This window comes from Bos taurus, chromosome 20, assembly GCF_002263795.3.
Source record: "Bos taurus isolate L1 Dominette 01449 registration number 42190680 breed Hereford chromosome 20, ARS-UCD2.0, whole genome shotgun sequence".
In the NCBI taxonomy this organism is placed as follows: Eukaryota; Metazoa; Chordata; class Mammalia; order Artiodactyla; family Bovidae; genus Bos; species Bos taurus.
In genome coordinates this window covers 18,808,908-18,835,758 of record NC_037347.1, presented here as the reverse complement: position 1 = coordinate 18,835,758, position 26,851 = coordinate 18,808,908, and the positions used below count along the sequence as shown (strand labels likewise).

At 42.1% G+C, this 26,851-nt stretch overlaps 1 protein-coding gene and 1 pseudogene across 6 annotated transcripts in view; one reads left to right on the top strand and one right to left on the bottom strand.

The window, feature by feature from the left end:
• The window catches only part of PDE4D (phosphodiesterase 4D), a 1,605,399-nt gene that overhangs the window by 1,482,011 nt on the left and 96,537 nt on the right, over positions 1-26,851 (bottom strand). The gene's annotated exons all lie outside the window — the stretch shown is intronic.
• Positions 3,049-3,468, top strand: LOC101903569 (histone H3.3C-like; annotated as a pseudogene).

The window sequence follows — 26,851 nt, the reverse complement described above, 5'->3', positions numbered from 1 at the left end:
ACCAGTACTTACATTTCTTGCATCACTTTCCCCCATTCTCTTCATTAAGTCAAATGACTGATCCATAAAATTGGTTATCAGCACTGAAAAATTCTCTGATACTATCTGCTTTAGGCTGCCTCAGGCAGACTTTTGGAAATGGTCTGCTTTCGCTCTGCAGTAGAGGTGATAAAAAAGGGCCACCAGCTGAGGAGAAAAAGTTCCAACTCCAGGCTTGATGAGGCTATAAGCCACTATTCAAATCAACCAAGCACTCCAGAAGTCTTTTATTAGTCTTTTTTTTTTTTTTTTTCATTCTCCAGCAACTTTTATTGGTCACGGAATGTGAAATTATGTGCAGCACCTGGGGTTTAATTAACAGTCTCATTTATAAACCAATTCAATATTCATCTTATTTTTAAAACAACGTTTGCTTTTGAATAAACTGATATGTAAAACCAACATGCTCCTACCCCATGCAAAAGCAAGCAGCTTGTAAACCCACTGTTAAGGAGACGCTGGATGAAACACCAGAAGTTTTACCCACACTTTCACCAACCCACTCTCTCTGATCCATCAGCATGTCAGGACCCCTCCTGTCTTCGGAGCCTTTGCAATCATTTTCTTTGTTCCAGTCTCTCTTCTCCAGAAAGTTCTGTGGCTTGTCTTCTCTTCCTCTTCAGGTCTTCATTTATATTTCACTTTCTTAGTGAACCTGCCCTTGGAAGCCCCATCTAAAATTTGCAAACCACTGTACACACACCACTTCCTCTCATCCTCTCCTTATAAGTTTCTTCTCACTATAGAGTATATGATGTATTTTACTTATTTACTGCCTGTCTCCCCTTGTATAATACAATGATACCTTCATGAACACAGGATTTTTTTTATGTCTTGTTTATTGCTGGTGCTGGAATAGTACCTGGCATCAAGTAGATGTGCCAGACATATTTATTAATAAATAATTGAATGAACTATCGATCCAACCTGTAACTGTCCTCACATGGTGATAACACAGGTTCCTAGTTGCACTGCCTGATTTGAAAAGAGTTACCGATCTGGCTCTAACAGCCTTCCAACTGGCTTACTTTTCTATTCCTGCCGTAACAAATTACCACAAACTTTGTGGCACAAGGCAGCAAAACGTCATTGTCTTACGGTTTTGTAGGTCAGATGTCCAACACGGGACTCAGTGGGCTAATATAAGGCGTGGCCTGGCTCTGTCCCTTTCAGGAAGTTTTAGGGCAAGATTTGTTTCCATGTATTTTTCAGATTCTCTAGGTCATCCCCAACCCCAGGAAGGTGTGTGGCCCCTTCCTGCATTTTCAGAGCTGGCAATGTCACCCGGCTCTGGCCCTTCTTCCTTGGTTACATCTTCCTCTGACTCTCTTTTTCTGCCTCCCTCCTTATGTGAGACCCATGCAGATAATCCAAAACAATTTCCGTATTTTAAGTTCATCTGGTTAGCAACCTTAAATCCATCTACAACATTAATTTCCCTTTGTCCGGCAACTTAACATATTCCTAGACCTCTGAGATGAGGATGGGGAACTCTTTGATGGCCATTCTCTCTTCCCATCACATCATTCTCTGGAATAATCTAAGAAATGACAAGACCTCTCCCATCACTTTCATAGCTGTGATGTTTCTTATCCAGATCCACACTGAGCCCTTACATTTGCTCCTGTCATAAATCCTTATTGAGGTACAGTACAAACTTCCCTAGACTTAGAGGCGGAAGACATTCACTGAAGATCCTTTCTGAAACTGACCAACTCAGTTACTATCACTGAGACTCCCTTTTCTCAACAGAAAAACGGAAATAACAAAACCTCCTGACAGGGCTATTATGAAGATGAAATGTGGTAATGTTTATAAAAGCTCTATAAATGGCAAACTCCACTCGATGTAAGGGGTCATTATTATGATAGACACGTCTAGCACCAAGGATACCCCGAGTCTGTGCTGAGGGTGGTTTCCATTGTCTTGCTCCCTGAAAGGAATGATATGAATTATCACTTACATACTTTGGACAAATCAGAAAGGAAATAGTGCTACTCACAGTACAAGTCCTACATTACCTCTTCCTGGATTATGATGACAATATTGCACAGACAATCCAAATGTGAACAAGAAATTTGGTTTTTCCTATTTGAAGGTTCTGAGTACAAACTGAAGCAGGGCAAAGGCTAACAGAGTTTTGCCAAGAGGATGCACTGGTCATAGCAAACACCCTCTTCCAACAGGACAAGAGATGACTTTACACATGATACCACCCGATTGTCAATATCAAAATCAGATTGATTATATTCTTTGCAGGTGAAGATGGAGAAACTATACAGTCAGCAAAAACATGACTGGGAGCTGACTGTGGCTCAGATCATGAACTCCTTATTGCCAAATTCAGACTTAAATTGAAGAAAGTAGGGAAAACCACTAGACCATTCAGGTATCAGTTCAGTTCAGTCACTCAGTCGTGTCCAACTCTTTGCGACCCCATGAATTGCAGCATGCCAGGCCTCCCTGTCCATCACCAACTCCCGGAGTTCACTCAGACTCATGTATAACCTAAATCAAATCACTTACAATTATACAGTGGCAGTGACAAACAGATTCAAGGGATTAGATCTGATAGACAGAATGCCTAAAGAACTATGGATGGAGGTTTATAATATTGTACAGGAGGCGGTGATCAAAACCATCCCCCAAACAAAGAAATGAAAAAAGGCAAAATGCTTATCTGAGGAGGCCTTACAAATAGCTGAGAAAAGGAGAAGTAAAAGGCAAAGGACAAAAGGAAACATATACCCAGCTGAATGCAGCATTCCAAACAATTTCAAGGAGAGGTAAGAAACCCTTCCTAAGTGAACAATGCAAAGAAATAGGGGAAAACAATAGAATGGGCAAGACTAGAGATCTCTTCAAGAAAATCAGAGATACCAAGGGAATATTTCATTCAAATTTGGGTATAATAAAGGACAGAAATGGCATGGACCTAACAGAAGCAGAAGATATTAAGAAGAGGTGGCAAGGTGGCCACCTCTAGCTCACCAAGCTCCAGCAGAAGGAGAAGGCAGGTAAGTAAGGAGGTCTCCATACCATGGTACATACAAAGCAGACTGCCAGCAAATCAACTGGTGATAAAGCCCCAAAGAAGCAACTCGCTACAAAAGCCACTGGCAAGATGGCACCTTCTACTGGAGGGGTGAAGAAACCTCCTCATCACAGGCCTGGTACTGCGGCACTCTGTGAAAGCAGACGCTATCCGAAGTCCACTGAACTGATTCTCAAACTTCCTTCCAGCGTCCGGTGCGAGACATTGCTCAGGACTTCAAAACAGATCTGCGCTTCCAGACTGCAGCTACTGGTGCTTTGCAGGAGGCAAGTGAGGCCTATCTGGTTGGCTTTTTGAAGACACCCACCAACCTGTGTGCTATCCATGCCAAACATGTAACAATTAAGCCAACAGACATCTAGCTAGCATGCTGCATACGTGGAGAACATGCTTACAAATTGACTATGATGGGAACATTTCATCCTTTAAAAAAAAAAATCTCTTTTTCCTGTTATTGGTAGTTCTGAATGTTAGATATTTTCCCCCCATGGGGTCAAAAGGTACCTAAGTATATGATTGCATGTGGAAAAATAGGGGACAGAAACCCAGTATTGGCAGTTCTTCCATTTTCATTTGTGTGTGAATTTTTAATATAAATGCAGGGACATAAAGCATTAATGCAAGTCAAAATGTTTCAGTGAACAAGTTTTTCAGCAGTTCAATTTTATAACGATTATAAATAAACCTGTTAAATTTTTCTGGAAAATGCCAGCATTTGGATTTTTTAAAAACAAGTAAATTTCTTATTGACTGCAACTAAACGGTGTTTGCAGCATTTTTCTCATACAGTAGATTCTGTCCACTCATATACTTTGCTAAGTGAGTTGTCCTACGTGCAAGTACATGTTTTTAATGTTGTCTGACTTCTGTGCTGTTCCTGTAAGTTTGCTATTAAAATACATTAAACTATTTAAAAAAAAAAAAGAGGTGGTAATAATACACAAAAGAACTATACAAAAAAGAGCTTAATGACACAGATAACCACAATGGTGTGATCACTCACCTAGAGCCAGACATCCTGCAGTGTGAAGTCAAGTGGGCCTTAGGAAGCATCACTATGAACAAAGCTAGAGGAGGTGATGGAATTACAGCTGAGCTATTCCAAATCCTAAAAGATGACGCTGTGAAACTCCTGCACTCGATATGCCAGCAAATTTGGTAAACTCAGCAGTGGCCACAGGACTGGAAAAGGTCAGTTTTCATTCCAATCCCAAAGAAGGACAATGTCAAAGAATGTTCAAACTACTGCACAGTTGCACTCATTTCACACACTAGCAAAGACATGCTCAAAATTCTCCAAGCTAGGCTTCAACAGTATGTGAACCAAGAAATTTCAGATATTCAAGCTAGATTTAGAAAAGGTAGAGGAACCAGAGATCAAATTACCAACATCCACTAGATCATAGAAAAAGCAAGAGAATTCCAGAAAAACATCTACTTCTGCTTCATTGACTATGCTAAAGCCTTAGACTGTGTGGGTCACAAAAATACTATGGAAAATTCTTCAAGAAATGGGAATACCAGACCACCCGACCTGCCTCCTGAGAAACCTGTATGCAGGTCAGGAAGCAACAGTTAGAACCAGACATGAAACAACAGACTGTCTCCAAATTGGGAAAGGAATACGTCAAGGCTGTATATTGTCACCCTGCTTATTTAACCTGTATGCAGAGTACATTATGCAAAATGCTGGATTAGATGAAGCACAAGCCAGAATCAAGATTGCTGGGGAAAATATCAATAACCTTAGATATGCAGATGACACCACCTTTATGGCAGAAAGTGAAGAGGAACTAAAGAGCCTCTTGATGAAAGTGAAAGAGGAGAGTGAAAAAGTTAGCTTAAAACTCAACATTCAAAACATGAAGAGCATGGCATCCAGTCCCATCACTTCATGGCAAATAGATGGGGAAACAATGGAAACAGTGACAGACTTCATTTTCTTGGGCTCCAAAATCTTCTGCAGATGGTGACTGAAGCCATGAAAGTAAAAGACGCTTGCTCCTTGGAAGAAAAGTTATGACAAACCCAAAGAGCATATTAAAAAGCAGAGACATTAGTTTGCTGCAAATGTCCATCTAGTCAAAGCTATGGTTTTTCCAGTCGTCATGTAAAGATGTGAAAGTTAGACCATAAAGAAGGCTGAGCATCCAAGAATTGATGCTTTTGAACTGTGGTGTTGGAAAAGACTCTTGAGAGTCCTTTGAACTGCAAAGAGATCAAACCAGTCAATCCTAAAGAAATCAATCCTGAATATTCATTGGAAGGATTGATGCTGAAGCTGAAACTCCAATACTTTGGCCACCTGATGGGAATAGCTGACTCATTAGAAAAGACCCTGATGCTGGGAAAGATTGAAGGCAGGAGGAGAAGGGGACAACAGAGGATGAGATGGTTGGATGGCATCACTGACTCCATGGACATGAGTTTGAGCAAAGTCTGGGAGATGGTGAAGGACAGGGAAGCCTGGTACACTGCCATCCATGGGGTCACCAAGAGTGAGACAGGACTGAGTGACTGATCAAGAAATTAACCCCACCTACAGCTTCCCAACATCAAGGGGAAATGACTTTGCCTGTCCCCTAGAAAGTCACTGAAAGAAGTTTTAAGCCACTTCTTTAAATGGGGAGCACCAGCTTCCCAATTGTGTTTCCAAGTACAACTCTCATGGTTCCTTCTTCAATTTCACCTTAGAAGGATACTACAGGGAAGACTCTGAACTTCATATTCACAGAAAAGAATTGCCAACCTGAAACATATTTAACTGGGTACTTCCCCTAAGGTAGTTGCAACTATTGCTTTTATGGAGCCAGGTGAGGATTTCATAGAAGCTGATAAATGTTCTCAGGGACAAAAATCTGACTGTGAACTTCCTGGCCTCTGGTGGGTCTTGCCCAGATGCAAGCTCATATCACAGGAGTCAATGAATTTCACACCATTAGATGTGTTCCAATAAATCAAGGGCTTATATAAATCCCAGAACCTGCTTTTGTGGGGCTCAAGCTACAACCAACTTAAACCTCCACGGGGTGGATGTTTCACACATTGAAACAACTTCATAAAAATACCATGGGAGCTGGGCCATTGGTGATTCCATGCTGCCTGATTTGCCAAGAGGGGAGAAAGTCTTTTCTAAGCTGAGAGTCTTTGAGCAATGCACATCTGTCCTCAGTACTTAGGGGGGATCAGTTCCATTTATTCTCCCCTTCAAGCTGTAAGATTTTTTAAAAAGACCCCATGGATAACCCACTGCAACTAGAAAGAACTGCTAATTGGATCAAGAAGTTGAAGGTATATGACATGTTTATATTGAATTTCCCTTGAAATACTCTTGGATTTAGAAGATAAAGGCAAAGAGGACTTAGCAATGTGAATTTTTGCTGGCAACAGAAAATTTCAGCTCAACAATTGTTTCAGAATAATTATTTTTGCCAAATACAGCAAATATCTCTGGATGTACCCAAATCGAATATGGTAAGGGTAGTATTTCAAATTGCTTCCACTTTGTATGCTAAGTCACTTCAATCATGTCCAACTCTCTGTGACCTGATGAACTGAGGCCTGCCAGGCTCCTCCGTCCATTGGATTCTCCAGGCAACAATACTGGAGTGGGTCGCTGTGCCCTCCTCCAGGGGATCTTCCTGACCCAGGGATAGAACCTGAATCTGTTACATCTAACCTGCTTTGGCAGGTGGATTCTTTACCACTAGCGCTACCTGGGAAGCCGTTTCCACTTTAGTCACTCACTAAATACTCAGATGGCCAAAGCAACCAATAAGCTCTTGTAGTAATAAATGGCTAGTCCATTTTTCTTTACCAATTTACCACAGATTCTGGTAGTGAAAAAAAGCTTCACAGTAAAATATTAATTTAACTCTATTAGGGAATTAATTCATATGTTTAAAAAGAAAATTCATTAAATGTTTCCCTGAGAGGGTTATTATCTACAGATATGTCTGAATTTTCTAAATTTATGTATGTTTTCAACTAATATAATCTCTTATTTATTGCAGTTTTAGGAGCAAAATTGAATAAAAGATAAGATAATTTTCATCATCTAGATTTTTATTCTGTCATCTTTATATCAATTCAAATCTGGTATCCTCTAAACTTTCCTTGGCAAACTCAAGTAACCTCTAACTACAAATGAAGTAAATACTTCCAGTCACTAGTTACAAGGTCACAGTTCCTAAATTGTCTATTTACAAATGTTTAAGTTCTTTCTTTGAGGACGGAGCAGCAGCAAGGTCTTGACTTTGGCAGGGTGCATGAATATCCACGGATCTGGGGGATTCTATGGTCTGCTTTGAGTCAAATATTTTGTCAAAAGCAAAACCAGTTCACCAAACCAAGGAACTTCTGCTGAAAAGTATCAACTCTCTCACATTCTTATCCTCAGGGGGAACCCAAAACCCAGGGTTGACTCTTGAGCGTCCCATGCAAAGCAAGGACATCAAACCAGTCAATCTTAAAGGAAATCAACCCTGAACACTCTTTGGAAGGGCTAATGCTGAAGCTGAAGCTCCAGTACTTTGGCCACCAGATGCAAACAGCTTACTCTTTGGAAAAGACCCTGATACTGGGAAAGTTTGAAGGCAGAATAAGAGCATGACAGAGGATGAGATGGTTGGATGGCATCATCGATTCAATGGACGTGAACTTGGGCAAACTCCAGGAGATAGTGAAGGATAGGGGAGACTGGAGACGGTAAGGGGCAGGGAAGCCTAGAATGCTGTAGTCCACGGGGTCTCAGAGTCAGAGATGACTTGGTGACTGAACAACAAAATGCTCCCAAAATGATCCATAAGAACCCAGACATTTTTACAAACAGCTCAATCCCAAGACTTTTACTTGTGTTCCATTTCAAAGTACTAGTGCAGTAGGATTCTCCTAAACCAAATCCTGTTCAAGTAAAGAGACGATGGTGAGGTCCCAGCAAGTTCCCCAACCTTAGTTCTGAGAATAGCTGTACCAGTAGAAAGCAGACTGCCTTCATCAGCTGAATAACTTGTTGAAAGCCAATCAACCACAGACAGGTGATTATTCTAAGGTACTTTTAAAATGTAAGGTCTTTTTTAATTTGGGGAATCTTGGCTTCTTTTCTTTAAGACGGTCCATTCCACAACAATGGTTCATAATTAGATCTATTTATTTTGACAGTCCCTACCTCCTGATAAAAGGCCATCTGCAACATTTCAAATTAAGGATTTTTCCTACAAAGAACATTATTATTCACAACGTGAAATATTGAGGCTTGAAAGAGAAGTATAATCAAAGATCACAACATAAAATTCCATTATCACGGTGTCTGGTTTTGACTCTGCTTTCTCAATTTAAAGAGGAAGAACTAGAAGTAAATGTAATAAGTACTGAGGTATAAAGGATGGGGGGTGGGGGGGTGGAACTGCTGAGTCAGACTGCAAACATCTCAAGAGCAAAGAGTGTGCCTTTTCTTTTTCTTCATGTCTACAAAGCACAGTGAAAACTGAAAGTGAAGATTGTTCAGTCGTGTCCAGGTCTTTGCGACCCCCTGGACTGTAGCCTGCCAGGCTCCTCTGTCCATGGAATTCTCCAGGCCAGAATACTGGAGTGGGTAACTGTTCACTTCTCCAGGGGATCTTCCCAACCCAGGGATCAAACCCAGGTCTCCTGCATTGCAGGCAGATTCTATACCATCTGAGCCACCAGGAAAGCCCAGAACACAGTACATGATCCATTTTGTGTCCTGTTCATATATGGTATCAAGATTAAGAAGGAAATAAAACACAAGCAAATGAAAACTTTTCACCTTCTGCTTCAGCATTCTTCTACTCTACTTGGCTGCCTCTTTCACAAGTTATTTGAGCCCCTTCCCAGTATCATACTCCCTGGGCTTGCTTATCACTACCACCATGACCACCATGTAGAGACACACAGGTTGTCTCCTGCCCCAAGATCCACAGCTGAAAGGCGCAAGTGAGAGCTAAAACCTAGTCCACAGTTACGAAGAGAATCAGCTACTAGTCCCCACATGGAAGGCCTTCTTTTTGTGGACTGCTTTGCAAATGACAGAGGCATCTCACCTCTGTCATTGTTGCTGGGGAAGTTACTCAATGCATTGGCTAAATCGAGTCAGGGAAAGTGGTCAGAGTTGCAATGACAGTGGTAAAAGTGGCTGCCAAATTTATGCACCTGATACCATCTGGACAGACCAACCCATTTCCATCATGTCCTAATCAGTTCATCTCCAGTCAGGTGGTGACTTTGGTTGCCATTTCCTGAATGGCTGGTATGTTTGCTGTTTAGAGCAGGAGGTGCCCAGCTCAGAGGATCAAACCTTGTCTGAGTTCTTGACAGAACTATTACACCAAAGAACCAGCTTCTAAAGGGTGCCCTGAAAGCCTACTCCGCATTGCAGAAACTCCCTCTATAACACCTCCCAGATCAAGTCAACCGACCTCACTTGAACACATCCCATGAGGGGGCATTTGTCCAAAAGCAATTTCACTTTCAGGGAAAGTGAAATTATATGAATTAATTTAACCCCCACACCAACACTGAGAGGGAGGGATTATCAGTGCCCTTTTATGGGTGAACAAAATAACTCACTCAAGGCCACATTGCTGAATGAGGATTTGCACTTGGACCTGCCTGACTCTAGCACCCTGTTGGTAATCATGAAGCTCTACCTCTGAGTGTCTAACCATGTATCTATCTCCAAATTACAATGAGACATAGATACCAAAATGGAAATTTCAGGACACTAAAATTCCACGATTTGATTACTTACACTAATGAGGGAGGGTTCCCAGGTGGTGCCAGTGGTAAAGAACCCACCTGTCAATGCAGGTAGATGTAAAAGACACAAGTTCGATCCCTGGGTTGGGAAGATCCCCTGGAATAGGAAATGGCAACCCATTCCAGGATTCTTGCCTGAAGAATCCCAGGGATGGAGGAGCCTGGCGGGCTACCGTCCATGGGGTCGCACAGAGTCGGACAGGACTGAGCATACATGCACTCAATGAGGGAGGAAGAGGTGAAATTTATGCAATTATTATCTCACTTAAATAACTACTTTTCATTTCCTTCCATCTGATCCAGTCTAGGCCTATTTTATAGCTACACTCTCAGAAAGTAGGTTCATGCCTCCATTTCCAACTTCTAGGGGTGGGGATGTGAGAGCTCAAGGGATGAGGGTAGGTGTTGCTTACAGAACATCTGGGTGTTGCTTACAGAAACTTCAAGAAAGTCATAAAGTAAAATAATTTTAAATGTCAACTCTTTATCTTTTTCCTACTTGAAATATAGAATAATAAAAAATGTTTTAAAATAAAAAAGATGTCAGCAAAAGGGAAAATGAAAGGCTCAAAGGAATATGTGTGTGTGTGTGAGTGTGAGTGTGTGTGTATGTGTGTGTGCGCTCAATCATGTATGACCTGTTGGGACCCCATGGACTGTAGCTCGTCAGGCTCCTCTGTCTAGGGAATTTTCTACGTAAGAATACTGGAGTGGTTTGCCATTCCCTCCTACAGGGGATCCTTCCCATGCCTCTGGATAAAATGAGATGATGATGATGTGTGACTAAATACTGGCTTCCCAGCATCTGAGCCCCTGCCTACATTTGGTAAATTTCCTGCCCTCTAGGTCTCTCTGGGAAACAAAGCCACTTCAGTAAAGCAGTCAGAATAGCCAAATACTTGCTTTTCTATCCCCTCTGGTAACTATGGCACAGGCGATGAGCTAGCCATGAGCAACAAGACACCCTGGAGCTTCAAATCATGGGCTTGGTGATTCGGCAAAAAGGGAGCCTTTGTTCCGCTGGCTGAGTGGGTAGCAGTCAGTTGCCAGACCAGCAGCGTCAACAGCTCTGAGCAGCAGCACCCAGGGCCAACACCAGCAGTGGGCACACAAGCCAGCATGTCGTGTTCAGTGAGGGCAGCAGCCATGGCTCACCAGGCTGCTGGTTCTGTGGTAAGACTTTGACTGTGAATCTGGCTTCTCAGTTCCCACCCATACTCTAAGTCTTGTGCCTGGTATGTCACAACTCTACCAGATGCCTGATATCTTTTAGGAAATTCCTTTTATCCCTAAGCCAGCCAAAGTCCATTTCAATTGCTTGCCTTGAAGATTCCTAAGGGATACATTATGTAATAGGACCTAAATATTTGTGCTAAATCAGAGCAATAGCATCAAGCCACATTAGGAGCTGCCACTGAATCCATCTCAGCATGTGAGCCTTATCCTACCTTTGGACCTGGAAAATCACAAGAATGAGCAGGCTCATATTTTTATCATTATTATTATTACATCATGCAGGGACCACTTCCTCAGAATCTCACTCATTACAGAAGAATGCAGAATGGGAAAGCAGAACTAGATGAGAATATGGTTCAAAAGTCTTTTATTAGTTTCTCACTATTCTTAAATGTAAATTCTTATCAAACCCCGTGTATTTAATGACATATAAATTCCTTGTTGTAATATCCTAATGTAAAATGTACTCATTCATGGAACTAAAAGTGAGAGTTATGTAATATTGTGGGTAGAGGGGTGAAGACTATTGAATGCACAAATTTCTTCATGGCAACATCACAACACAGCATGTGGGACAAAGGCATTCTATGCTATTTTAAAATAGAACCAGTCTTTGTAAACAGGATAACTGCTATGGAGTTCACAGGGCTTTATTATACAAAAGCTGTACTTTAAATAGATGAAAATTACTTTAAAAACTATCATATGCAGTAAAACTGTCAAGAAAAGCAAGGACATGATAAACACAAATTTCCAAAAAAGTGGTTCTGAGGAGGAGAATGCAAAAGGGGAAGGGCTTATATTCCAGGAGTCAGTAGTGGATTCAGAGAGGCTTATTTCATTATTAAGCTTTAAGCTACATGATACAAACTCTTGAATGTGTGACATAGTTCATAATGAAAAATCTAAAGACACAAAGGACAAATCATGAGAAAACTAAAAAAGACCGGGTTTCAAGAACATCTTCCTTCAGTTTACTTAATTGTTGAAGCACCAAACTCTTAATAATAGAGCCTCTGGAGCAAGCACACAGTCCTTCCCTTAAGATGAAAAACAGAGGCTACATGTTTTTTGCATCAAGACCACTGGGCAGCTAGAGGCCTGTGTTGATAATCAGTTGCAGGGGAAGGTACTGCTCAGCATCGATCAAGGGCAATGCAGGGTTCTCAGTAGCCTCTCCCTCCCCAGCCTAGGGATCCATATGCTAAACGTGAGCACTGGCTAATTCTTCCTCTTAACAGGCATTTCCTGGGAAACTCCAACCCTGCAGAGACCCCACCAGGCTGCCCAGCCTCCAGGAAGGTGCCGCTTGTTACAGACCCTGTTTGTAGTGTCTGCCTCAATCAGCAGACACGTCTGGCTCAATAAACTGACATACTCTGCCCTCACCCCAGCCACACCTTATAAGAAACCCAGAGAACTGCCAGAGTTTTCGTTAACCTTTCAAAACACTAGAAATGAGTCTCAATAAAATCTAAACATGAGTTCTCAGAGTGGTAGGGGAAAGCACAAAACTCTAACTCCTCATCAACCAAGTATAAAAAAAAAAAAAAAAAAGGAAAAAAGCTTACACTGGAACCCAGACAGCTGGAAAATACAACTACATAATGACTTCAGATCCTTAGTGAACGCTGAGGAGGCCACAGTGGTAACTGGTCTTTTGTACCACAAAAGCCTGGAAATAGCAATAATGTGAGAACAATAATTTCATCCATGATACCCATAGGCAAAGAACACTAAACTCTAACAAGCAAGTAATATCTACAGAACACCCTGGAGGTTGTGTGCCAAACTTGGGGGAAAAAGTATAGATTTGATTGTCTGGAGATCTTATGGTCAAATCTCAGTTCTACAACTTTCCCCTGAGTCTCTTTCTCACTAGTGTCATAAAGGCAATAATCTCCACCGCATGGAGCTGCTATGAGGTTTACATGAGACAACGTATGGAAACATCTACTGTGGGGCCTGGCACGTGCAAGGTACTCAAAAACGGATCACTCCACTCCTGCTCCCTGGAACACCTACAGCCACAAAGTGCTGCTTCATCCTTAACTACCACGGGCCAAGCCAGTCTCTCCAGGCCCAGAGCTTCTGGCAGTCTATGGCTGCAACCCTGTTGACAGTCATGCCTTGGGTCCTGCAGCAATTCTCCATAATATAATACACAAGCCCTCGTGGCATAAGAGTACCCAGGGCTGATGATCACAGTTAGAGGAGTAAATGGGCTTCACTCCAGGCCCACAGGGTGGGTGATCTTTTGTTGATGTTCTACATCTAGTCAAACTCCTAAGTGGTATTTACAAATCAGATTGAACTCAGACAAAGTTATCATCTTAAAACTATCACTGTTAATCCCTCTTCACCTTCTTGGTGTATCCCTAGTGCCCTCATAAGCAGGCACTCCATGACCATATTTGATAACTGCTCCCTGTTCCTTCCCTGATAGCTCAGTTGGTAAAGAATATGCCTGCAATGCAGGAGACCCTGGTTTGATTCCTGAGTCAGGAAGATGTGCTGGAGAAGGGATAGGCTACCCACTCCAGTATTCTTGGGCTTCCCTGGGGACTCAGCTGGTAAAGAATCCACCTGCAATGTAGGAGACCTGGGTTCAATCCCTGGGTTGGGAAGATCCCCTGGAGAAGGGAAAGGCTACCCACTCCAGTATTCTGGCCTGGAGAATTCCATGGACTGTAGAGTCCATGGGGTCACAAAGAGTCGGACACGACTGAATGACTTTCACTTTCCCTGTTCCCTGTCCTTCTGGCGCTATCCCTGTGGTGCCACCCTCTGAGACCCACCAACCCAGAACTCTGCTCATGCCTCACCACAAAAACTTACCAGCTTATTGTCACACTTATAGAATTACAAATCAAACCATTGACAGGAAATCTACTCTCCATTTAATCAATGAGAAACCATGGCCCTGAGGCCCAGGGATGTGATGCCAGATGCCAGGTAACACTGGTGCCAGGTTTGGAGGCCAGACCCTCTGACTCCCAGGCCAGAGCTCTTTCGAATACACAGCACTGCCTTAGATGGAAGCCTCTAACCAAGGCACACCACAACTTAATGGACACCGGCTCTGAAGTGACCATTGCTTTTAACAGAAACTGTTAGACAAATGGGAAACGTGCTAAGTCACTTCAGTCATGTCCAACTCTTTGCAACTCCATGACCTGTAGCCCGCCAGGCTCCTCTGTCCATGGGCTTCTCCAGGCAAGAATACTGGAGTGGATTGCCATGCCCTTCTCCAGGGGATCATCGCAACCCAGATATTGAATCCATGTCTCCTTCAGCTACCTGCACTGCAGGCGGGTTCTTTATCGCTGAGCCACCAGGGAAGCCTAAATAGGATGAGTGATAAATGGGATGAGCTTAAACTTCAAGACAGCTGCCAAGGCCAGTGGGAAGATATTTGGGGTTAAATAAAATGACTCCCTCAAGTCATTCCACTTAGATGACCACCTATCCTTCCAGGAAGTGTTCTGCAGATGAAGGAAAATGGGGCCTCTGTTTCCCATCCATCTATCTATTCCATGAACTGTTGCTGAATGTTGAATGTGTACACAGTGTATTGTTATAGGGATTGAAAAGATGACTCCTGCCCCCTTTATTCACACTCTGTGTGCCAAGTATTACACTAAGCCTGACGTTCTCTGATTCAACCTTCACAATAATCATATGAAATAGATGTCTGTATCCCCCATGTTGCAGACAGGGAAACTAGAGAGAATAGTAGTTTAGTAAGCACCTGAGTCCCAAGTTTAGTAAGTGGTGAGAGTGGGACTAGAATCCAGTCTGCCCTCCCCCACAGCCTGTGCCTTCATCCGCTTCCTAGTGCCCTCTCCCCACAGGTTCATGGGTGACCTTGGTTGGTTTAGGGGAATATCAGGAAACTCAAATAAGAAAAAGCACATGAAGCAGTGAGCACAGTACTTAGCTGACAGTAAATGTTTTATCTTTTTAAAGTTGGATGAGACAAGCCATTTCATAAAACTTTTATTTAGCTTGGAACTCAAAGACACTTAGGTTTGCAATGACAATATTAATATATAAATGGCAGAGAATTTTGCTGTGACCTGGTCATTCTGTTTAATCTGTCTGCAATTTCACATGGATATTAAAAAAAAAATTCTAGAGATTTTCTGGTTCCTACAGTCTGAACAGCAATATTTTGTGTGCAAATACCCCCTGTCATTCCATTCTCTTTTGTCTGTCTACATACTTATTTATGTGAAGACAGGGCCACTTTCATTCCTCACTTAAATAGTCCACAGGGAGTGGGTGGAGTTCAAAGAAAGCCTGTTGAGTCCCTGGCTGAGAGTTATGAATGTTGAGTAATGATCCTTTTACTGGGAACAATGAGTTTGTTAACTTGAGCGTAATTAAAATTAGAGGACTTCCCCTGGGCTTGCATTACCTCTCCCTGAGTGACAATCAAAACTCTCTGATGGCAGGTCGCTGAATGCAATTTCAGGGGCATGGGGCTTCTAGCGGAGCTTTCTGCTCCAGAACCAACAGAACCTTCTGTGATGACAGAAATATTCTTTCTGTGTCTACTCAGCCAAGTACAGCAGCCACTCGCCACCCACGGCTACTAAGCACTTGAAATGGGGTTGAGTGGCTGAGGAACTGGATTTTTAAATTTAGTTCATTTTAAGTACTGTACAAAGCCACATGCAGCTGGTGGCAACCATGTAAGACAATACAGTTCTAGAGGAACTGATGGCAGGAAAGTTGATCTATGGAGGACAGAGCAAGGCTCGGTCACTTTATGTTTTCGTTTCTTGACAGATCTTTAACTACCCAGAAGCATGACCACAAGAGGGCCTGGATCATGCTGGAAAGAGACCAGGTTGTCTATAATGTTCCTCTTCTCTCCAATTCTGGGATTTCTTCAGGTAGGACCTGGACCACCATCAGAACAAGAGAAAGTAAAGGGACTTTGGAACCTCTGAATCATCTTTTTACAAAGGAGGAAACTAGAGGTCAAAGAGGAAGCCCACTTTCCCAGGTCACATGATGGAAGAACAGTAAGTCTCCTGACACAAAGTTCATGCTCTTTCAAGTAAACTTAGCTAACCAGTTATGACCAACCTAGATAGCATATTCAAAAGCAGAGACATTACTTTTCCAACAAAGGTCCATCTACTCAAAGCTATGGTTTTTCCAGTAGTCATGTATGGATATGAGAGTTGGACTGTGAAGAAGGCTGAGCGCTGAAGAATTGATGCTTTTGAACTGTGGTGTTGGAGAAGACTCTTGAGAGTCCCCTGGACTGCAAGGAGATCCAACCAGTCCATTGTGAAGGAGATCAGCCCTGGGATTTCTTTGGAAGGAATGATGCTAAAGCTGAAACTCCAGTACTTTGGCCACCTCATGCAAAGAGTTGACTCATTGGAAAAGACTCTGATGCTGGGAGGGATTGGGGGCAGGAGGAGAAGGGGACGACAGAGGACTAGATGGCTGGATGGCATCACTGACTCAATGGACGTGAGTCTGGGTGAACTCTGGGAGTTGGTGATGGACAGGGAGGCCTGGCATGCTGTGATTCATGGGGTCACAAAGAGTCGGACACAACTGAGCAACTGACCTGAACTGAACTGACTGAAGAATATTTAACTTGATTGTCCAACTGTCCCAAAAAAAGGAAGAAATAGCCTTTTTAACCTCTGGCTTAACCTGTCTTCTCCCCATCCTCATCTCTAGAACATCCTCACCAGTTAGTGATTATTATTCTCAACATAGAGGTTACAGATTACTGATTAAGTATCTAGCTCAAGAAACAGGTAGTACAATATGAATTCAAAAGCAAATTGGGCTTTAAAGCCTAGGTGCTTTCCACCACATCCCACTTTCTTCTCACAGCACCAGCTCCACCTATTGAGGTTCCTTATTCTTTCCAACAGATGGGCTTGAAGTGGCTCTTCATGCAATAGATCATCTTGCACATTTTACTTTCTTTTCTATAATTTCATTGTTAACAAATGACCAAAAAATGCAATTACCATCAGTGAGGAAAAGAATCAAGATATTTCTTCCTGAATCAAAATACCAACAAAATGAAATTTAATATTGGTGCCAAAATAATTGGTAAGCATCCCCATCCAAATTTACTCCATTCCTAGGGCTTCCCTGGTGGTCCAGTGGTTAAGAATTCACCTGCCAATGCAGGTGACATGGGTTCAATCCCTGGTCCAGGAAGATCTCACAGGCTGTGGAGCAACTGAGCCCATGTGCCACAGTTACTGAGCCCATGAGCCCTAAAGCCCATGCTCTACAATGAGAAGCCACCACAAGAGAAGCCTGCATATCGCAACTACAGACAGTCCCTGCTCGCCACAACTGGAGAAAGCCTGCACACAGCAATGAAACCCAGCACAGGCATAAGTAAAATAAATTAATAAACTAAAGAAACAAATCAATCAAATAAATAAACACATTTACCCCATTCCTACCACCTGTCAACAGTGGGTCCGAAGTGTCTATGTATGTATCTTCCTTTTAAAATGTCCATGTCTAAACGTTTCAAGTACAGGACTCTTACATGGAAAATTAATTTTAAAACTAAAAGGAAAAAGAAGAGGGACTGGACACAATGAAGGCGCTATCCCATGCTCCTTCAACTGTTTTCTCTATCTAAAACAAAAACTCTCGATGTGCTATTTATATCAGTCATAACTCTTCTCTGTTTGAGATGCCACATCTCCAGTGATTAATGGGTATAGTCTAGGATTCTAATACTGTCTACCCTGATCATAAATTGATACATAGTCTGCCGCAAATTCCATTTGAGCTCATGATTTTCCTGTAAATGCACCCCAACATAGCTGCCACATTCCTAAATTCTGGGCAAAATTGATGACTGTGCTCCACTATTTGATTATTGTGTAGGAGCTTAATGTAAAATCCCCAAATAGCAATAATGTGATTGCAGTTCTTTACTTCATTCCTGGCTGCTTAGTACTCTCAGCTTTACTTTGGCAGGCTGTTTGATGAAGATTAATCTCATTTTCTTTCTATCTGCTGTGTTAATAAAAATAAGCATTCTTGGGAAAATAGGACTACGTGGCACAATTAGCTAATACCCATTCCTTCTACTTCTCATAAATTATGTTGAAATGAATAGCAGTAAAAGTGAGTTCAGAGATTTCAATCTGCTTCCCAGTGGCTGGTTTAAAAAAAGTACCCTAAACTCAGCCTGCTAAGGCCTTCTCACTCTAAGAACCAAGAGCAGTAGGCAAAATGAGATGCCAGCTGGAACTGGAAGTAAGGAATGAAAAAGGCCTGGGGGAGAGATGTGATGGAAAGAGAGGAGGCTAAGCAGTATGGGCTAGAGTGGAGAAGGAGAGTCAGTGTTTGGGAAGGATCTCATGAGCAGCTGCTCCCTCCGTGGCAAGGGCTTGTATAATATGTACGAGTTCCTCCACCTGCTTTATCACAACCGCCAAGATTTCACGCAATTGTCATCCAGTTCACAGCCCCTGAGCACGTCAGAGTTAATGAAGGAAATTTTCCTCTTGGAAGATCCTCAAAAAGAACTCTAACTAAACCCAAGAGGCCATCAAAGACCAGAGTGTGTGCACAGCAAACATAACTCGGATCCAGAGCACAGTCACAGGCCTATCTTCTCATCCCAAGTACAAAATCCTGATTATTCATGTGTGTATGTATTAACTGCTCAGTTGTGTCTGAATCTTTGCAACCCCATGGACTGTAGCCCACCAGGCTCCTTTGTCCACAGGATTCTCCAGGCAAGAATACTGGAGTGGACTGCCATACCCTTTTCCAGAGGATCTTCCCAACCCAGGGATCAAACCCTGGTCTCCTGCACTGCAGGCAGATTCTTTACCATTTGAGCTATGGGGAAGTCCTGTATTCTTGGAGTAGCTTCAAACGTGGTTCCAAAATTTTTAGATACCCTTCCCATCAATAAGTGGGGTCTATGTCCCCTTCCCTTGAGTCTGGGTAGGCTTTGTGACTGTGTGAGCCAGAGAGGACAGGGAAGTGAGGCTGTGTGGTCTCCGTGGTCAGCCAGGAAAGGTCATGTGCCTCCTCTATGGGAATGCATGTATGTGAGGGCCTGAGTTCCACGACGGTGCCTGACACCCCTGCCACCGCCAGGCTGTAGGAAACCCACACAGAGGGGTTCCGTGGGGCCATTCTGGTCACCAGACATGCCAGCAAACCATGGCCCTGGACCTTCAAGTCTTCACAGCTGAAACAGAGCCAACCTGGCCCCACTGTGCCCTGACTTCTTGGCCCGTAGCCTTCAGGTGGGTGTAAGAAAACGGTTATTTTCAGCAGCTAGGTTTTGAGGTAATTGGTTACACAGCAGCGGTCTCTGGAACAATCCTTCTGCTCCATTCCCACCTCTGATCTTTCTCTGTGGAGGCTTACATATTTAAATCCCTAAATGAGTCATTTCCCCTTGTTTGTGGAGGTCTTCCCTGTAGCTCAGAGAAGGCGATGGCACCCCACTCCAGTACTTTTGCCTGGAAAATCCCATGGACGGAGGAGCCTGGTGGGCTGCAGTCCACGGGGTCGCAAGAAGTTGGACACGACTGAGCGACTTCCCTTTCCCTGTAGCTCAGTCGGTAAAGAGTCTGCCTGCAATACAGAAGACCCAGGTTCAATCCCTGGGTTGGGAAGATCCCCTGGAGAAGGAAATGGCAACCCACTCCAGTATTCTTGCCATGGAGAATTCCATGGACAGAGGAGCCTGGTGGGCTACAGTCCATGGGGTCACAAAGAGTTGGACACAACTGAGTGACTAACACACACACTCCACTTGTTTGTACCCTAAAACTCTCTGTTTAAGTGAACATTTCTGCCTAAGAAATCAATGGCTAACAGAAACTCTGGACTCATCAGCTCACAATTTGACAGTCACCCTTCATCCAGAAAATAAATATGTGGCTTTCCTTTTAGCAATCATGTGATTTCTAGAACACTGCCTTCTCTTTGAAGCCTTCCCAGTTTAATCACACAGAAGATGAGGGCACGTAATTTCCTCTGTCACCCATCTCCCACTAACACCACATATAGCCTTGGGCATGCATGTATTGAGCAACTAAACATCTAAAAGATGTACAAGAAATATGAGTCATGCCATCTCCCTTCAAAAGATTTCTAATCTTGTTTGGAAGGCAGTGCTAACCACCCCCTCCTCTTACCAGGCTTATAAAGCAAAATAATAAAGATAGAGGGACCCACTGTCACAATGACATTCCACATTAAAAAATACAGAAATCTTATTTATCTTATTTCTGTATTTATAAGGCATGCTTCTTTCATGCACATCCACATCACCAGTGTTAACAATAATAATGATTCCTTATATCTAAAATTGGTTACTATTCAATCACCTATTCACACATTCAATAACCATTTACTTCTCTCTTTGTATGGAACTTCCCTGGTGGCTGAAATGGTAAAGAAGCTGCCTGCAATGTGGGAGACCTGAGTTAAATCCCTAGGTTGGGAAGATCCCCTGGAGAAGGGAGTGGCAACCCACTCTAGTATTCTTGCCTGGAGACTTCCTTGGACAGAGGAGCCTGGAGGGCTACAGTCCATGGGGTTTTAAAGTGCTGGGCATGACTGAGCAACTAACATTTCATACTTGTATGTGCCTGGCCCTCTGCTAAGCTCTGGCTGTAACCCAGAGTAAGAGATACAGTCCACGTCATTTCAAAGCTTACGTTCTAGTGAAGGAGACAGATAACAAATGTGTAAACATTTAAAAATATGACATATACAGGAAAGGAAATGAGGAGGAGGGTACAACAGACACTAAGTCGAAGTAGGGTGCACTCTGGTGAGGGTGGCCAGGGAAGACCCAGGAAAACTAGCAACAGGTAGCAGTTGAGGTAGATCCTAAAGATAAGGAGATGCTGGGGAAAACGACAAGAACAGGGTTTTGAGCGAAGAAACAGCACTTACAAAAGCCCCAAGGAAAGAAAAATCACTGCATGGTCCAAGAACAGAAAGGCTTATGTGTCCAGAGAGATGGAGGAGAAAGCAGGAAGAGCTAAAAGCCGTAAGAGGTGGAGCTTGTGTGTCAGGCACTATGCCAAGCGTGTGGTCTCCAAAACTGTAAGTCAGCCAAGGTAAAAGCAATGTAAAGAGCAACTACTGTGCTAATAGTTACTTAATCATCATCATGATCAGAATAAAGTTTATATTGACTACGTGCTTACCCTGGATTAATATTTTGGAAAATATTGCTGTGTTCTTCTCTTGCCTTTCAAATAAAAAGTATCCTTAGGACAGAAAGAGGGCTTTCCAGGTGGCTCAGTGATAAAAGAATCCACCTGCCAATGCAGGAGACACAGGAGACGCGGGTTTGATCCCTGGGAAAGGAAGATCCCCTGGAGTAGGAAATGCCAACCCACTCCAGTATTCTTGCCTGAAAAATTCCATGGACAGAGGAGACTGGTGAGCTACAGTCCATGGGGTCGCGGAGAGTCAGACATGACTGAGCGTGAGCATGAGACAGAAAGAAGGAGAATCTGGCAGTCAAAGCAGGTCTTATGCAAGGCTTACTAGTACATTGTCTTGAGAAAGAATTTGTAAATGTCTGTATCACCTTCCACATAGAAAGACTTGAAGAATTCTCCCCACAGTGAAGAAAACATGTGACACAGGAGAGAGTGAGGAAATCCCAGCCTCATCCTCATCCCAGGGGATTTGAGAGGAGGAAAAGCAGCGGAAGGAGTGAAGTGGCTGGAATGTGTTATGTAGATCTGGGAAAGTCAGAGGAATGGGGGTTCTAACCCTGTTCCTGCTTGGGGCTCTAGAAAAACATCACCTGTCAGGTTGCCCCATTCCAAAGTCCATGTGGAAGCAGTTAGGCAGGGAGACAGCTTGGAGTGTAGTTTTTCTGAGCATGAGTCTGGGTCAGGAAGATCCTCTGGAGAAGGAAATGGCTACCCTCTCCAGTATTCTTGCCTGGAGAAATCCATGGACAGAGGAGCCTGGCAGAATACAGTCCATGGGGTCACAAAGAGTCAGATATGACTGAGTGACTGAACTGACTGAATTTCATTATCATCAACATTAGCATCATTATTGCAGTTATTATATAAAACCAAAAAGTCACAACATAGGAAAGTGATACTTACATAAAACGAAATTCAGTGGAGACATTCATTTCATACCAAATGCAAGGAATTTCAAATTTTAACATTATTTCTGAAAATTTTAGTTCAGTTCAAACCACTTAGTTCAGAAAGAGTAAAATGATATTAAAGATCAGCAGCAAATCAAGGAATTAAAAATCAGATCTAAATGAAGAAAAACATGACTGAAATTAATTAGAAAGTTTTCTCCCCCCTGCAAGAGCGGTAAGTGATTACCTAGACATTTTCCACCTTTCCTATAGAAAAGTCTCTACAAAGATATCATTCAGTCAACCACCAGGAGGAAGTTGGTTCATGTAACCATGTAACACTGGTTACATGTAATCAGTAAGCATATAACTCTGTCCATATTCACTGTCTGCTTAAAGATTCTGTGAGGCAAATTATATTAGAATTAACTGGCTGACAATGAAACAGAAACTATTTCTTTTTAGCTGAGTATTTTTACTCCAGTGAAGGAGCCAGGGTAAGTCCTGGCTTGCTTTTGTTTCTTTTGTCTTCCTTGAGGTTTTCACCTGCTTGGCTAGATCCACTTGCACAATTGGTAAGATACCAACAGGCCTCCCAATAACACTGCTGCTGCTAAGTCGCTTCAGTCGTGTCCGACTCTGTGCAACCCCATAGACAGCATCCTACAAGGCTCCCCCGTCCCTGGCATTCTCCAGGCAAAAACACTGGAGTGGGTTGCCATTTCCTTCTCCAATGCATGAAAGTGAAAAGTGAAAGTGAAGTCACTCAGTCATGTCTGACTCTTAGTGACCCCATGGACTGCAGCCCACCAGGCTCCTCCGTCCATGGGGTTTTCCAGGCAAGAGTACTGGAGTGGGGTGCCATCGCCTTCTCCGCCCAATAACACTAGAAAAGTGATATCTCCTATTTCCACCTTACAAGTGGAGCAACGAAAACACAAAGACCTTAGGAGGAATGCAGCCATGAAAGACTCACCTCAATCAATTTTGTTGCTCATCTTTACCTCAAAATGCATCTCCTTTATAGACCTATTGGTACACAGCTGGAAACTACAGTCCAGAAGACATGGAAAATCAGCCAAGGCCTTTCCGGAGAGCCTTACTCCATCTGGATACATTTGGGCAGTCTCAAATATTTTCATGCAGTGCCTGTGTTTCACCTCATCTCATTTTTGTCCTTTTTTCTGCATTTCTGCATCACTGTCTAGGATGACGAGTGATTTGTACTATTTTCTAGAAGAGAGAAATATTTTCCAAAGCATCCTGACTACTTCATGCCTAATTCAAGCTCTACCTGTTTTAAATACTGTCATAGATGCTTACAGCAGAAGAAATCTGTCATCCACAATTCCATTACTGGTCTTAGCAAAGTACAAAAATCATTATATATCCAATGATGACTGTGAGGCACTCCAAGGTCTTAAGTACACACTGAATCATTTTCTAAAAAAATTGGTTGTATGTTAATTTCATGTTAATTATCCTGTTTAGAATAAATAGGTAATCCACTCTCTAATAACAACAGCTAGCTATTCCGATATATTTATCTGTTTGCCAAAGGCTATAGTATTATTTCATATAAACCTTACACCAACTACATGAGGTGGGAATCCAATACTTTTCAAAGCTGAGGAAACTGAGGCAGGGCTACAGATGGAGTTGCTTAAGCCTATGCAGTCATTAAGTCATGACACCAGAATTAAAGCCCACCTCAGTGTGCATCTGAAACCATGCTTTAAACCACACTATGAAGCGCCAAGTATGGAATGCATGTGCACTTCGTTAACCTAGTTTATTTAACAAATGCAAGCAACTTCTTCCCCTTGCCAGCCGAGCTTGCAAGCTTCATTTTCATACTATGACCAGTTTTATTTACTCCTGGACATTCTTCCCAGACTATATTCCTGATGACTCCTACAGCCTTGTTTTATTATATCACAGATTCGAAAACCCTCAGGATTTTTAGAGAGCAATATGCTACAATATTATCTCAACAGACCTACAGGCAGAAAAAGTTTGAACATGACATCTGCTTTCACGTAAGTCAATCTTCTTTCCAATCTTGAAAGGAAAACATCTTTTGCATTGATATTGCTCTGCGTTTTATATTGGTCCCGAAAATATTGACACATAAAGGGGCTTCCAGAGACTTTCATTTTTTGAAGATGAGGGTAATTACATGAGAAAAGGGAAGGAAGGACAGACTTAGGATAACTACACAGACTCAGTCACACAGCAGTACATTTTTAGTAAAAAGGATGCAATGTGCCTTTTATACTATGCATGAAGCCTAATCATTTTTCTCACCTGCATAAAATCAGATTCCAAAGAAATCAAAGTAAGAGCCTATTCTCATAAATTCAGAAAGCCAAGAATATAAGAGGATTTCAGGATGGTTTATTTTAATTAAAAAAAATTATTTGGAGAAAACAGCTGAAGAACTTCAATTTGGTACAAGTATCATGAGGTCTTAGGTTGGATCGTCTTAGCCCTGCATTAAATCCCACAATAAAAAATGATCCTAATATAACCATCCCTCAGAAGAATGAAACACACCATCCAGTGTAGGCATCTCCTAACTCAGAGGGAAATTCTAGATTTTTCCAGCTGCTTTATTGGAGTTAAGAGTTTACTGTGTCAATCTTCTTTTATGCAGCTCTAGAGAAAAAGGGTACTCTAACCTATGTTTTACAATTAACTAATTTCATGTACTTTTGTTTTTTTCTAATTTTCTAAGGGGAGTTATAATTTCTCCCCTCTGGAAATTAAGGAGAAGGGGTCATAGTTCACAGCACAGGCCCTGTTGGCAGTCCTTGTCTATCACATGTGCTGCTGCTGCTGCTAAGTCACTTCAGTCGTGTCCGACTCTGTGTGACCCATAGACGGCAGCTCACCAGGCTCCCCTGTCCCTGGGATTCTCCAGGCAAGAACACTGGAGTGGGTTGCCATTTCCTTCTCCAATGCATGAAAGTGAAAAGTGAAAGTGAAGTCGCTCAGTTGTGTCCAACTCTTCGTGACCCCATGGACTGCAGCCTACCAGGCTCCTCCGTCCATGGGATTTTCCAGGCAAGAGTACTAGAGTGGGGTGCCATCGCTTTCTCTGATCACATGTGCTAGGAGCCACTATAAGACTAACCTCCTCAAAGAAACATTCCAAACCAAACTTCTGTATCCTGAGCAGTCCCTGGTTTTCCACATGTTATCAATTATATGTCACAGCATTTTGTCTATCAGTTGCTTTTATATTGTTTCGGTAGATCTTGCATGTCAATCTGTCTCCCTAGATAAAGAATGGAAATAATAATCATGAAATTTTGTTTCACTGAGTATTTTTATGGGTTCAAATTTACACATTATTGAAATATACATTGTCCCTCAGAAATAAAGCCACTTTAAATATACATATATATACATACATAAACATATATAAATACAAGTGAATATAAACTGGGCCTATAACAAAAATTTTCCCTGGAATGGTCATGATTATATTTAAGTTAAAGATCAGTGAAGGCATTGCTTTCAGGGAGAAAGAAAAATAATCTGGAATCTATTTCTGTTGGTACAAACAAGACCATGAGGCAGTTCATGGATCACTCAACACTGGGATGCTCATGTAAACCAATCCTAACAATTTTCTGAATGCTCTGTTTTAAGTGTTGTAAATACTGACAATAATGAATAACAAAGAAACAAAGTGAGTGCCTCTTATCAGAACATAGTTGTAAACAAATTACACTAAATCCAGGTAGGGAGTTATCCCATGCAATAGCCTACACTCACCTACCTGAGATCATATCCCCAAACCAAGATAACTGACCCCCACAAATCCAAATGTAAGATGCCTATGTGTCATCCAAGATTGTCCAGACTACATCTGTCTGCTTGATTTCAAATCCTGTGTTCTAAACCATTACACTCCTTGAGGGCGAAAACCAGACTCCTCATTTTATGTATTTCCTCTAAAAATCTAAGCCTAAAGCCTAATGAATGCCAGTAGTGTGCGTTAATGCGTTCTCCAAAGTAGGTAACATACTTGTTTCTCAGTGGAAAAATCAACTATATTTATTTGCAGATCTTAAGTCATTCGGTTACAGACTTGCATAATAACTTTGTACAATAGGTCAGTAAGGCTATTTGACAGAAAAATATGGAGTCAAAACAGTTAGCAACAGGAATCTCCAATGCAGCAGAGGGAACAAGCTTTGTAATACAAAGAAAATTTTTTAGAAAGCAGTTACCAAGAAGAAAAAAAAATTTACTGGGGTATTTTCAATGTTCATTCCTTAGGTATATTACTTTACAACCCAGTAATGAGACCATGCAGCACTGAAATTCTAACAGATATAGGAAAACACAAATGAGAAATTTTTTTGTCTATGATATTTACATAGATGGGGTTTAAGGTGAATGCTGGGATTGGAGTGGGGGGGGGGTTCCAATATTAAAATTTAGTGGATAGAAAGTAAGAATAGATGCTAAGATTAGAGATAGGTTTTTGTCATATTTCACAGCAATGAATTTACAATTTGCTCTTCTAGTAGACTGCAAAGAGACAAGGAATCTGAAAACTCAGACATCTGAAATATCTAAGACAATTTTATATCCCAGAAAGTAGAGAAATTCTAAGACAG